Here is a 14,494-nt window from a genome sequence, read left to right on the forward strand (position 1 = left end):
TATGTACATTAAAATACATGTATAAGAGAGCACAATATTGCAATGTGTATGTTAAATATGTGTAAACATGAGAATAAAAATATCTATAAAAATTAAAATAAATCTATGTGTGTGAGTGAAAGTATATGTATGTGAAAGAAGAATGTATGTGTGTGAGAGTGAAAGAATGAATTTTGGCTTGTACGGCCCCTCATAGTATCATGTTAACACACAACTGAATCACTGAACACTCCAGACCTGCAGACTATCAAAACGTTTGTGCCTTTATAGCCACGCTTGCGGATGCTCAGTTAATCAGTCCCCCTTGATCAGAGGCACCATCCTTACCCTCTGAATTCCTATATCAGGAGTAACTGTGTACACAGTAGATTGTATAAATGAAGTATATTTTAATCTCACATTAACGTCAATACACCCAACGGTAACGTGATCCATTATGTTTTGTCCTAATTCAAGTTGGTTGCCATGTCATAACATTAATGTGGAAGCAAGCATGAGCCTCAGTTGCCCTAACTAGGTCACCAGAACGACTGTACAAGAATAATAATAATGGATTGCATTTATATAGCGCTTTTCTAGGCACCCAAAGCGCTTCACAATTCCACCATTCATTCACTCTCACATTCACACACTGGTGCAGGCAAACCACAGTTGTAGCCACAGCTGCCCAGGGGCAGACTGACAGAAGCGAGGCTGCCATATCGCGCCATCGGCCCCTCTGGCCAACACCAGTGTTGTTCAAGTTACTTGAAAAAAGTAATCAGTAACTAATTACTGATTACTTCCCCCAAAAAAGTAACCCCATTACTTTACTGATTACTTATTTTCAAAATTAATTAATTACTTAGTTAGTTAGTTACTTTTTAAAAACACGATTTACAACCTGAATAGGTGATAAAGTGATAGATCTTCAGCCCAATTTTACTTTTTCTGCATAATCCATCATACAAAATGTAATCAAATGGAAAAGTCTCTTTTTTTAACTTGTTTTATTAGTTTTAATCTTTTAACTTTATGCATCAAGCAAAAATTTAATTATATGCAACATTCTCTGACTGGAAGAAATTTGTTTAACATTTAAACCTATTTTCTGCACATTCCAGCACATAAAATAAAATATTTTTTGTGTTTACACTCACTCTTTCAAATAGATGCAAGTAAAACACAGCAGAAAATAAATAAAGTCAAAGACTCAGCGATCCTGTTGCTCTATTTTCACCTGTATAGCAGGAGTGGGGGTAGGCAGAGGTTTGCCCTGGTGCAGGTGTGCCGCAGCGGTCAGTTGAAGGATCCGCGAGTCTCTCTTTCCCATTACGTGGTAGCGCACTCGGTGCTTGCTTGGAAGTTTAGGGGGTTTTTTTCGCTGTAAAAAGAAGTTTTCTTCCCACGCAGTGAGCAGCGGACACTAATGTTTTTGTCACTTTTTACGGAATCAAACTCAAAGTAAGGTCAGTACTTCCACGCTTTAAACGCTGCACGCTCATACTCTCTCCCGCATTCGATATATGATCCATTGTTGATCTGCACACAGCTGTTGCCACGAACGTCGCACTCGCTTACGTCATTGTCATGAGACATTCTCGCAAAAACATCACGGTTTTAGTAACGCAGCGTTCTTACGGGAAAGTAACGGTAATGTAATTACCGTTTTTGCAATAGTAATCCCTTACTTTACTCGTTACTTCAAAAAACATAATCGGATTACAGTAACGCGTTACTGCCCATCTCTGGTAGGCGGTAGGGTAAAGTGTCTTGCCCAAGGACACAATGACCAGAAGAGAGAGAGCTTGGGGATCAAACCAGCAACCTTCCGGTTACACATGAGCTTCCCAACCACTTGAACCACGGTCACCCCCGTAAGTCTAACAAAAGTAGAGCAGAGTGAGTTCAATTAGTACAAAGTTAGTTCCCTTTCTTTCCTCGTGCTTAACCTTCACACTGTTTGCTTCTGCATCGGATATATGCTGTGCAATAAATAAGACGTCACTGAACAAATACATTAAAAGTGAATAGCTGATTAGATGGCTTACATCTTAAGAATGGTCGCTTTGATATATTGCAAGCTTAAGTATTGCTATTGAAGAAAAAGCTCTTGTGGCATTATAACTACTGCACTTTATCCCTCCTCGGCTCAAGATTGTGAAATTTCAACTATGTCAAACATATTAGTCGTAAGTGTTCCTGAGTCAGTGTCGGGAAACACTACATAACCCACCAGCCCAGACTCTAAACTATATTTCTGCAATATTGTTGGTGGGAAGATATTAATTATGTAAGACATATCACTTTCAAAGTTCAAACAACATCTTTCTCTTGTTGGAGCCCTTCTGGACTAATTCAGTCAGATTTCCAAGTAACTATCAGAGGTGTATTTTTTCTTTATTTAGTGCTCTATGTACAGTGTATGTACCACATGCAGTAATATGGTTCTAATAGTTAAGGTTTAAGGTTATGGATTTAGGTAAATTAATTTAAGCAATATAGTTTCCAACAAATGTGACTAAAAGCCTGTCCAGTATCAGTTAAAGCTGGGCTGAGTGATACCGTTCTGGCTTGACTGATTACATAAAATGTAAATTAACAACTTTTCAGAATATTATTATGAAATCAGAATATTTGATCAGAATTAACTACAGTGTAGAAAATTTGCATAGAAAGCACAAATTTTGGGCTTACGTGCCGTCACATGATAAATCTGAACATGTTTCTATTCTGAGAAACTGTTTTGCAAAAGCAGCGAAACGCCTGTTTGACTATTTTGACCCTTTGCTTACATTTACATTTATTCAATGTAACTAAAGTAAGGTTTCTCATTAGGATCCTATTACTGGATCATATTTACTGATTCATTAATGTGTATATCACTGCAATGTTGCAGGTGGGGATGGTTGCTTTTACATTAATGAAATACATTAGGGTTTCTGTCTTTATCTACGTGGGCGATCCCAAAAGTAAGGTCTCCAAATCTATGGTGACGTAGGGAAACTGTTCTTACGGCTGTTGGCCACATTGTTGTGACTGGTGCTTCCTCCACTCCCAAACAAGTATGTGCAGCTTCACTGGGATGCTCAATCTTGGCTTGGCAGCCCTATGAAAATTGAGCTCCCGTTGAACGCTACCGCCAAGTGTGAAGTTCGTGCCTTTAAAGTGATGTAAATACTATAGAAAAGAAATGGTTGTTTGTATTTCTAAACATATAGGAGGTCTTACTTTTGGGATTGCCCTCATATAATGACATCATTTAATATTAGATTTAGATTCAAAAATATGCAAAGTAAGCAAAACCTTTGAAATAAATGACGCTGAATACAAAGTGTAATATCTTCATCATAAATTTTATCGGGTAGAAATGGAAAGTAGCATAACATAGTAATATTTAAATAAACTTTAAGCATGGGGGTACCAGGTTTGTTATTCATGTGGAAAGCACCTTTGGACCCTGATTGTTCAGTGGATTCAAATGTAGTTGCACCCCTGCACCTCCTCAAAGAAAACAATGCAGGAGCCTAATCTGCTTCCAAAGGAAACGTTGGCGAGTCATGTGTTTTGTCATACCAGGTGTATGGCATGTTCAGTCAGAAATCTGCTGTAAGGAGGTTTTGCTATGAGTTCCAGGTTGAACAACAGGTTTTCATGAAATGGTGTAAAACACTGTGGGCAACAGGGTCACACTTCAGGCGCAACCATGAATCAGCAGTAAACCCTGCTGTATGTAAAACAACTACCTTTGGTTCAATACTTGTGTAAAATAACAGCGTGGTTGACACACTGCCATTCATATTTCCAAATTCATTTTTTTCAGTTGCTCTTTACTTGAGGTATTTTTGTGCACCTTTTTCTTTGAAATAGGCTCAAATTATTTTATTAGATTCAAGTCAGGTGACACTTTTCTAGGACATAGTTATTGTTCTTTCTTTTCTTTCTTTCTTTTTTTCCTTTTCTTTTTTTTGTTGTTGAAAATATTAAATAATCTTCACCAGTGTGCTATGGAATGTAATCATAGAATATATGGTGCCATCTATAACTGTCATCTCCCCAACTCCTTTTGCAATCACACAGCCCTTTATGATCACACTCCCACCTGTGTGCTTCAGTGTGGGGTCTATGAATTCACTGTGGTCAAGCTGGACAGGCTCACATAACTCTGCTGGACCCCATTTGGACAGAACACATTTGACTTGGTCTTATCTGGCCAAAGAGTGTATCCTGATATTCATGTTTGTAAGAAAGTTTTATGTTACAGTTATGTATGTGTGAGGAAAATAAAGGTAAAAAATCCTTACTTTTTAATTTTATTTGTTTATTTATTTTATAGAGGCCTTTGCACTTGTTTGAGTGGTCACAGAAATTAAAGCACTTGTCACTAATCTGATTGGGTTTTTTTTTTTCAAGTAGAGCACTCACATTAGTGCAGCCTCCATGGCCCAGATTTATAGAACTTTATTCGTCCCATACTATTTTATAGTTTTACAGCCAAGTTTTATCAGTCAGAATCGTCTGGCTTTTCCACCATGCAGATGGACAACGGTCATATTGAAGAGTGTACTCAGTTAAATATCAGCTATCATAGATTTTCTAAACTCTGTCAGAAAGTAGAAACCGTGAATGCACCTCTAGATGATATAAGCAAAAAACCAAAACACAATATCAAACATGGTTAACACTTTTTTTTTTTTTTTTACATATTAAAAAAAATCAGTTCTTAGTACTGTTGGCACACACCAACACCAAAAAGGGTTCAGATCTACTGGCACCTGTTTGTGTGGCTTCCTCCCACAGTCCAAAGACATTGATGTTAGGTTCGCTGCAGACTGTAAGTTGACTGTAGGTGTGGATGCAAGTATAAATGGCTGACTGACTCTGTGTGACATTGGTGTCCCATCCTGGGTTAACTCCAGCTCACACCCTATGATAGCTGAGATAAGTTCCAACCAAACCAGGACCCTAAACTGGAAGAATAAAAAAGATGGAAATTGTTATTTATTGTCAGTTTCAGGTCAATAAAATTTATTTTTGAGACTTCAAAATTAACAGTTTATGGACTTTTAATATTTGTAACCTTGACTGACTATTGCAGTTGTTTTAATCTATTTACATCCTTCATTACACACACACACACATCACACCCCAAAAAAATTAAAAACCATAAACATGAAAACAACTATGAAAGAGACTTAAAACAATCTGTGCTTAAGCTTCACAGAGTTAAAAGGTTAATACCTATACACATTCACAGTATGTATTTTGTATTTAGAGAACCTTATATTACATAAGTTTAACTTTACAACAGTTGAGTGTTCCAGCCTGTTAAAATAAAACTGCTGTATAAGCAGTTTTGAGAAAATAGACAATCTGGATATGATATAGGCAGATCCCATTGCAGCTTGAGTGTTCTTGTACTGAAGGGCCATCTATAAATTGTTTTGGCCTCAACTGCCAGACACGTTTTTGAGTCTCTGAAAATACAGGGAGTGCAGAATTATTAGGCAAATGAGTATTTTGTCCACATCATCCTCTTCATGCATGTTGTCTTACTCCAAGCTGTATAGGCTCTAAAGCCTACTACCAATTAAGCATATTAGGTGATGTGCATCTCTGTAATGAGAAGGGGTGTGGTCTAATGACATCAACACCCTATATCAGGTGTGCATAATTATTAGGCAACGTCCTTTCCTTTGGCAAAATGGGTCAAAAGGAGGACTTGACAGGCTCAGAAAAGTCAAAAATAGTGAGATATCTTGCAGAGGGATGCAGCAGTCTCAAAATTGCAAAGCTTCTGAAGCGTGATCATCGAACAATCAAGCGTTTCATTCAAAATAGTCAACAGGGTCGCAAGAAGCGTGTGGAAAAACCAAGGTGCAAAATAACTGCCCATGAACTGAGAAAAGTCAAGCGTGCAGCTGCCAAGATGCCACTTGCCACCAGTTTGGCCATATTTCAGAGCTGCAACATCACTGGAGTGCCCAAAAGCACAAGGTGTGCAATACTCAGAGACATGGCCAAGGTAAGAAAGGCTGAAAGACGACCACCACTGAACAAGACACACAAGCTGAAACGTCAAGACTGGGCCAAGAAATATCTCAAGACTGGTTTTTCTAAGGTTTTATGGACTGATGAAATGAGAGTGAGTCTTGATGGGCCAGATGGATGGGCCCGTGGCTGGATTGGTAAAGGGCAGAGAGCTCCAGTCCCACTCAGACGCCAGCAAGGTGGAGGTGGAGTACTGGTTTGGGCTGGTATCATCAAAGATGAGCTTGTGGGGCCTTTTCGGGTTGAGGATGGAGTCAAGCTCAACTCCCAGTCCTACTGCCAGTTTCTGGAAGACACCTTCTTCAAGCAGTGGTACAGGAAGAAGTCTGCATCCTTCAAGAAAAACATGATTTTCATGCAGGACAATGCTCCATCACACGCGTCCAAGTACTCCACAGCGTGGCTGGCAAGAAAGGGTATAAAAGAAGAAAAACTAATGACATGGCCTCCTTGTTCACCTGATCTGAACCCCATTGAGAACCTGTGGTCCATCATCAAATGTGAGATTTACGAGGAGGGAAAACAGTACACCTCTCTGAACAGTGTCTGGGAGGCTGTGGTTGCTGCTGCACGCAATGTTGATGGTGAACAGATCAAAACACTGACAGAATCCATGGATGGCAGGCTTTTGAGTGTCCTTGCAAAGAAAGGTGGCTATATTGGTCGCTGATTTGTTTTTGAATGTCAGAAATGTATATTTGTGAATGTGGAGATGTTATATTGGTTTCACTGGTAAAAATAAATAATTGAAATGGGTATATATTTGTTTTTTGTTAAGTTGCCTAATAATTATGCACAGTAATAGTCACCTGCACACACAGATATCCCCCTAAAATAGCTAAAACTAAAAACTACTTCCAAAAACATTCAGCTTTGATATTAATGAGTGTTTTGGGTTCATTGAGAACATGGTTGTTGTTCAATAATAAAATTATTCCTCAAAAATACAACTTGCCTAATAATTCTGGACTCCCTGTATACTGAAGTTAAGCATGGCAAGTCATTTGAAGAACATAAACCTTGACAGGGAAGTTGGTGCATTTTGTGCATGATTAACGATCAAAATTGGATAAATGAATAAATAAACAAGCGTATAAATGCATTGAAATATCATGCAAATCGATATTAACTCAGCTTGGTAGGACATTAAACACACTCCAGGTGTCCCAACAAAGGTAAAGCTGATGTAGTTATTGTCCAATATTCTAAAGTTTGATATGTTCCGAATGTCATCAGAGCTTCATCAGTTTCTGCTGCTGGATGTGCAGGAACACTGAGCATCATTCTGCAATGAGAACCTTTTCTTTCAGAGTCTATGCTCAAAAGCTACATTTGGGGTGATGTGAGTAAACTAGGGGGTTTCAATCAGCAGGCAAGAGATGTTTCTCAGTGTTACAGCTTCATTTGTTGTGTGCTAACCAAGTCTGAACAGGACAGAGAGCTAATTGAAGAGAAGGCTTTAAAAGTAAATATGCTGCCTTGAAAAATGTTGATGACAACATGAAAGAGTCTTATGATTAAGCGGCACTGCGATGTGAAGTTTTGTGTAACAAGGTGGTTGACATTCACTGACACGTTCAGATTGCATTTACATTAAAGCTTTAGCATTTCCAACATTTACTTTTTTAAGACAATGCTATTCACAGAGAAATACTGAACAGGAAAAGATAAAATTCCTACTTCTTTGCCTTTATTTGATTAGGAAATCAAATTTCTCTCAGAGCCAAACTCAGTTAAGGAGTGAAACATACAAAGTAGACAAATCAATAAGAATCTACAATCATGATAACTTCTCAATTCACTTTTATTTATATGGCACCAAATCACGACAACAGTTGCATCAAGACGCTTTATATTGTAAGGTAATCAGTCAATGGGATTGATAGGTGTCTTTAACAATCATTGCTAATACCATCATAATCTCGAGCTTTATTTACACTTTACACAACGAATCCACATTTTCATAATTTTCATAGTTATATTCTCTGAAGAATCAAAGACTTTACTTTCTGGATGTGGAAAGAATGGAAGTGAAAAAAATTAATTTAAATTGAAAAAAACCCTCATACATACAAAACATTGTGGCATGTTGGGAGCAGCTAGTTATCTCCCATCATGCCTCGGGAACATGTGTTGGCAATTAAGATGATTAAACTGTGTATTTACATTAGTTTTGGCTACGTAACTCTTATGACCGTTCCTGTATTCCGGTGTAAATTCACTAATAGTTGTTGTTTAGAAAGAGACATTACACCACGAGTGAGTTCATGTGTGGAGTTATTGAGCCTCTGAAGCACGATGGACTTATTGCTAAAGGGCTCCCTCTTACTTGGGGTGGAATAGCAGTTCAAGCTTTGTGTGAGTTCTGTGTTGCAAGCTTTTGGTCCATCATCTCACTTTTGCTTTTACCAGCTTCATTTACCGTTGTTTCAGCTTCAGGTCAGGCACATAGCTATCATGGAGCTGTCACACACAACACAACGTAAATGTCTTCATCATGTTTCTTTAGGATAATATTGGTAACATCATTCTAACTAGCCACAGGCTCACTAAATTATCAATGAAGTAAGACATTTTATGTACTAGTAAGACAAATGTTATAAGTAAAGCATTATAACTGCCATTTTCAGGAGAAGTTGGTGGTTGGAGTAATTTAAGTTGTATGAGTTGCTGCACTTCTGTCCCATTGACCTGTTTGTTCAAACTCAACTGGACAATCGAGGGCGCAGCTCTGTTATGCTCACCAATGACCAAAGCTGGTCACACTGAAAGGCAAGCAAGCACCTGATCAGCAAAAGTAGAGCCCCAACACCAAAAAATGTTGGGAAACTGTTGATGGATGGATGGAAACTGTATATAATTAAAAAACAGAATCCAATAATATGCAAATATGACAAACCCATATTATATCCACCATAGAACATAGAGAACACTTGTTTAAACTGAGACGAAAAATATAGCAACAAGAAATCTCAAAAAAAATATTGGGATAGGCTCTTGTTTACCACCTTGAGCATCTCCTCTATTTTTAACAACAGGCCATAAACATCTAAGGAACTGAGGAGAGCAGCTGCTGGACTTTTGGGAGAGGGATGTTTCGCTGTTCTCACCTGATAGTGGATTCTAGCTGCTCAACAATGTCTGCTTTGTTGTATTTTTTAATCTCATGATGCTCCAAATGTTTTAACTGGTGAAATGTTGGTACTGGAGAAGTTCAGCACCTGGACTTTTCCCCACAATGCTGTTGTAGTAGATACAATATGTGTTTTAACCAGGGGCGATTCTAGGATTAGAGCTTTGGAGGTGCTGAGCACCCAGAGAGCTGCCCAGCCAGGCAAGATAAATCATATGATTCTTAAATTCATAAAGTCTCTCTGTGCCTGGTCCTCGTCTCAAAACATGACATCACTGTTTTGTACATTTTAACACAATTTAATACCACATTTGTGAAAGAAAAGCAGAACACTTTTTTGAAAAGTCTGTAACAAAACCATCAAATCTGATAAAGGTTATTTAAATGCTGCAAAAGAAGAATGGATTGGAATAAAAAAAATACATATCCTAACCTTAATTACTGGGGGAGAATAATGAATGATGCTCTTAGTAAAAAGTAAACTGAGTGCATTTTTTGGACAGAGATTCACTTTTAATGTGTATGTATAATATAATACAAATACATTAAAAAAAAACTCCCAAAACAGAATAAATTATTACAAATAAAAATCTTTACTGCAGATACTAATTTTGTGTTGTAAGATTTAGGAGTTTCATGCTTTCATAGTGGTACTTGGGAGAGCTTGACATCTTTTCAGGTGTACTGTAAAAAGTTTGAGAAACACTGATAAGTGTATGTGTGCTTTTGGAAAACATTTAAAGCTGCTGTACAGAATCTTTGAAATAAGCTTAAAACATTTTTAGAATATAAACAGAGCATCTGCTTCTCTTTACAGCTCCTCACTCCACCAGGGCTGTTTGGCTCTTTCTGATAGTGTGCAAATGTGGTGCATGTATTGCAGCAGTCATACAGACAGTTGGCCTACCTATTACTGGCTGAGGTTTTAGTAGAGTTGTGGCTGAACCACATAAAAATATATTATTAATTTTAATCTCCCCAATCAATTATAATGTTATGTTGGAATTTTGTTAAAGAGGGTCAAATGTTTCAACCCAGTTTGTTTTGCAGATTCTGTACAGCAGCTTTAATATAGGGAGGACACAACTTCCAGGTTTTTTCTCTTTGTCAGTTCTGTTGTGCCTGTCACTGTTCCCTGTCTGTTTTCTTACCTGGTTCTTCCTGACCTTGTACTTTCTCCTCACGTTCCCCTCTTTCTTCTCTCCCTCTTTGGACTGACAATCATACACAAATAGATTGTATTCAATTAGATGAAAAATTACATTAATATGAAAAAATATAATTAAGATCACTAACAAAAAGTTCTCTCTCAGTGTACTTTCAACCAAAAGGCAAATAACCAAACCACATGAACATCTAATAAAATATATAAATATTGAAACACTGATCCAACATTATTCTTGATTGACGGATCATTTGATTTTACACTTTTAAAATCTAATTTTACCTGAATGTGGCTCCTTTTAAAAAAAAAAAAAAAAAAAAAAAACTTCCTCATATCCATTATGAACCTGGCTGTCTCTCTGTACAAAACACACACGCACACAACAGGAGTTGGGCATTCGGTCAGTTAGCTAGTTAATATCCATTTAAAACAGGACAGTAGTAACAACAATAGGCTACGGAGAATTTTAAGTTTTAAGTTTTAAATAGGCTGTATACATTTCAATGGGAGCAACAGGGCAACATATAGAACGGATTGTAGGGTAGCAAACATCACCGGAAAACAAGTTTTTTTTACACCCAGGTTACCTGGTGTAATGTTTTTCAGTAAAAAGAAACATGGTCTGACTCCTACCTAACTATATAAAGAGTAACTGAAGGTTAAATGCAGCTAACATGTCCTGTTTTAAGCCAGGCACTAACACCTCCGCTCCGCACCGTCTCAGCCACCATCGCTCTGGCAGCAACTGCTCTAGCCAGAGTAGGGGAACGGCGAGCTGGAACAAACCATTTTGGGAAGGAGGGGGGATCTATACTTTTGTTGTTGAAATGTTATGTCTCAACCAGAGGCTGAGCCAGACATTTGAAACACCCGGGGCTTAGCCCAAAAGGGTACGAATGATTTGCTTTGGTACCTGGTCAAACTTAAGCTCTCCTTAGTATGGCTGGCTCCGTTTCTCCAACAGCGCACTCACAGGCAGCAGCTGCCCCGCCCCCTCGCTCAGTCGCTTAGTGCCTGAGCTCGGATCATACCAATATCAGGGGGGATTCACGCACAGTCGTAAATTCCCACAGTGTGCACTATGTGCTTTGAATATTGTGTGTACTTTTTGTTTTATACAGTTGTTAGCCAGGCATCTAACTATGAAAAAATTACACTCCAAAAGACCCCGGGCTTCTGACAAAGCCCAGTAAGCCACCCCCACGCTCCGCCCCTGGTCTCAACCAAGTTCTGTATGCTTTTTATATTTTTAGCAGTGTGTCACACAAAAAGAAAATATTGTCAAAAAAAGTAAGAAATCTTTGGGGGTGCTTTGATTCATTTTTGGGGGTGCTGATTTTAGCCCATTTTTAGCCCCCCAAAAATGGGCTAAAATCGCCCCTGGTTTTAACACTGTCTTGTTGAAATATGCAAGGCCTTCCCTGAAAATGACAGTATCTGGATGGGAGCACATGTTGCTCTAAAACCTGTATTTACCTTTCAGCATTGATACTGCCTTTTCTAGTTGTGCACATTCTAGTTGTGACACAGATGCACTCCCATACCATACTGTATTTCTGTGTTTAATGCTCATTTATTGCTGCTTCTTTGCATGATAAAACTTCATCCTGTGTTTGTGGATGGCACGGTGAGCTGTGCTCAGAGACACTGCTCCTGAGACCACGCAGTGAAAAACAGTGCCTGTTTTTCATTGCAGTGCTGCCCGAGGGCAAGAAGATCACAGCTACCTAGTATATATAGTATATAACATAATCATGACTTGCCCCCTCCTATATCTCTCAGATCTTCATGCTCTGTGCACGCTTTCCTGACAGCTCCTTGTTTCAGACTTGGTGCCACGGGTGTCACACTTTCAGCTGCTCTCTACCTCATCTCTGGATCTCATTACCAGTTCACCTCTGTCAACCAGACTCTAATACATGGTTTAAATCACAGCTCAAAACCCACCTGATTATATCAGACTGGTTTTATAAGCCTCATGTTTTCTATTTAATCCTGTATTTTAAATTTTCTACCTGTTGTACTATTAATCCTGATCTTGTTGTTAATTTTGTGTTATATAGCAACCTTGTATGTTTTGAAAGGCACCACTATTATTATAACCAAGTCTAACAGAAATGTCACAGATCTGAAAGAGTTGACTAAAATTTCAGAGTAAACACACAGAACAGCATGAACAAAGCACACTTCATTGTTACTTTATCTGGTTTTGCTTTCACAAATCCACCATGTATATCGGTGGATAGTCGGTGGAGCACGGACTCTATTTCCTTGAATAAAATAGCCCCGACATGGATGTATTTGCTCAGTGGTGCTTCAATAGCATTTACTACCCTTGCAGATGGCTGCTCTCCTATAGCCTGGAGGAATACAGTCAAGTCTGAGCTGCTTTTAACTGTAAACCAGTGAGCTGGCTTCAGTTGTGTTAGTATTACAAATATCTCGGGGAGAGGAGCATATTTATTTCACCAGCCCTGGCAAATATGAACAAGATAGGACTCAGAACGCTGAAATTTTAAGCTAAAAATGATAGCCTGTGGACACTCTCCTCAGGTTAATAAGACACGAGGAGTTATTTCCAGCCTTTTTGCATCCCAGATCTTTGCCTTGCTATTTTCTGTGAAGCTGCCGAGCTCGGTCATGTAGAAAAATTCAGGCCTCCTCCCCGTGAGAGAGATGATGAGACTAATCCAGGACCATTCAATCAAATGAAACTTTTCAGTCAGGCTATTTTTCAATGTCACATTCCTTTATGTTTGATCCATGAGGTGGGCGTGTCCCACTGGCATCATCTATCATCATCAAGTGGCCAGGGGAGCTACTGGGCTCCCCTGGCCACTGAGCAGCAGCACTCGGGAGACTGATGCCTCAGAGGAACATCTGTCAATCAGGAGCTTGTGGAAGCTGGGCTGCGTTTCCATCTTCAATCAACCAAACGAAACTCATGAATCTGCCTCTAAGGCTTGTCCTGATGCCTGTGCAGGCATGAGAGCATACTGGAGATGGGTGCATGCATGCATGCATGCTTGGAAAACAGTGCACACTCACGGTTAGTCACTACTGTGCAATTACTTCCGTCTATCTCTGACATTCCGGTTATCCAAATAAAGATTTTCACATGCCGGTTACAGATGTGTTTCCTGTGTGAACCTTGTTAAAAACACAGCTCTGAGCCAATGTGGGAAAACAAGTCTCCTAGAGGAGCAAAGAGTGTTAACATTAATTCTAGATACAGGCACCTGTGTGTGTGTGTGTTTGTGTATGTCTCCTGAAAAGAGTGGGGGAGTCTAAAAGGCAAAAAACAAACATCTTGTGTAGGATGGAGTGACAGCTCAAAGATGGCAGGCTTCCTCAGAGTGGTAGAGGAGCAGCAGTTTATTCTACCACCATTTTTTCTGAGCGCTTTTCAAGGCTAATCAATGGCAGCCTGATCTAAAAACAAAGAACTGTGAGTTAAGCTGTCTATTTAGCAGAAAATATATAAACGTGTCTGGGCTGCTCACCTGGATGGTCCTAGATGAGTTGAAATATCAATGCAACGAAAAGCTGACAGAAGCGCTGACAGAAAGACCGTAGCAGGTAAATCAGAGGCAGTCCCTTGAAGGAAGAAAGAACAGGAGACGCGGCAGATTTTGGGACGTGTGTGGTCACCGAAGGTCGAGCACTCTTCAGACACAGATGATGACAACGTTAATTGGGGTCACTTCTGTGGGACAGCCTGCCTTATCAATGTAATTTTCTTAGGATGATTAGCCCACAGGATAAGCAAGAAACTGTTTCAAACGAGCCAACTTTTCTCCAGATCCTGAGCGGTGAAGTGGGAAAACTGGGATCATTTTATCAAATCATATCTGTGTTTACAAACAATACGTAGCAGCCCTCCTTTGCCAATAATAATAAGTACTGGATGCCAAGTTGCAAACACCATGTCATTAATCTGTTGTGAGCTACACTCAATTACTCCGTTTTCTCCAAGGAGAGAGGAACAGACTGTGGCCTTAACTGTGGTTTCACAACGTCTATAATTAGAGAAACAATTATTCAATTCTGTAATAATCACGGATGCAACAATGCAACACACAAATTGCACCTTCTCTTTGTGTCTTCCTCGCTGTTCCAATTCACCTTCAGGGGTCGTGTGGGGCTAATGAACGTAGCTCGGATGA

General features: G+C 39.1%; 1 long non-coding RNA gene across 1 annotated transcript in view; it reads right to left on the bottom strand.

Moving 5' to 3' along the window:
* Positions 1-11,070, bottom strand: part of LOC147329925 (uncharacterized) — an 81,401-nt gene extending 70,331 nt beyond the window's left edge. Inside the window, exons 1-4 of the long non-coding RNA XR_015129048.1 lie at positions 10,962-11,070; positions 10,611-10,686; positions 10,315-10,377; positions 4,755-4,949 (exon numbers count right to left, since the gene is read on the bottom strand). This is a non-coding gene — a long non-coding RNA (uncharacterized LOC147329925). The remainder of the gene's footprint in view (positions 1-4,754; positions 4,950-10,314; positions 10,378-10,610; positions 10,687-10,961) is intronic.
* Between the last annotated feature and the right edge of the window lie 3,424 nt (positions 11,071-14,494).

This window comes from Aulonocara sp. 'chitande type north' Nkhata Bay, linkage group LG5 (assembly GCF_057382095.1).
Source record: "Aulonocara sp. 'chitande type north' Nkhata Bay isolate Kocher_YH1m ecotype deep benthic linkage group LG5, A_spYH_male_GT1.1, whole genome shotgun sequence".
Classification (NCBI taxonomy): domain Eukaryota; kingdom Metazoa; phylum Chordata; class Actinopteri; order Cichliformes; family Cichlidae; genus Aulonocara; species Aulonocara sp. 'chitande type north' Nkhata Bay.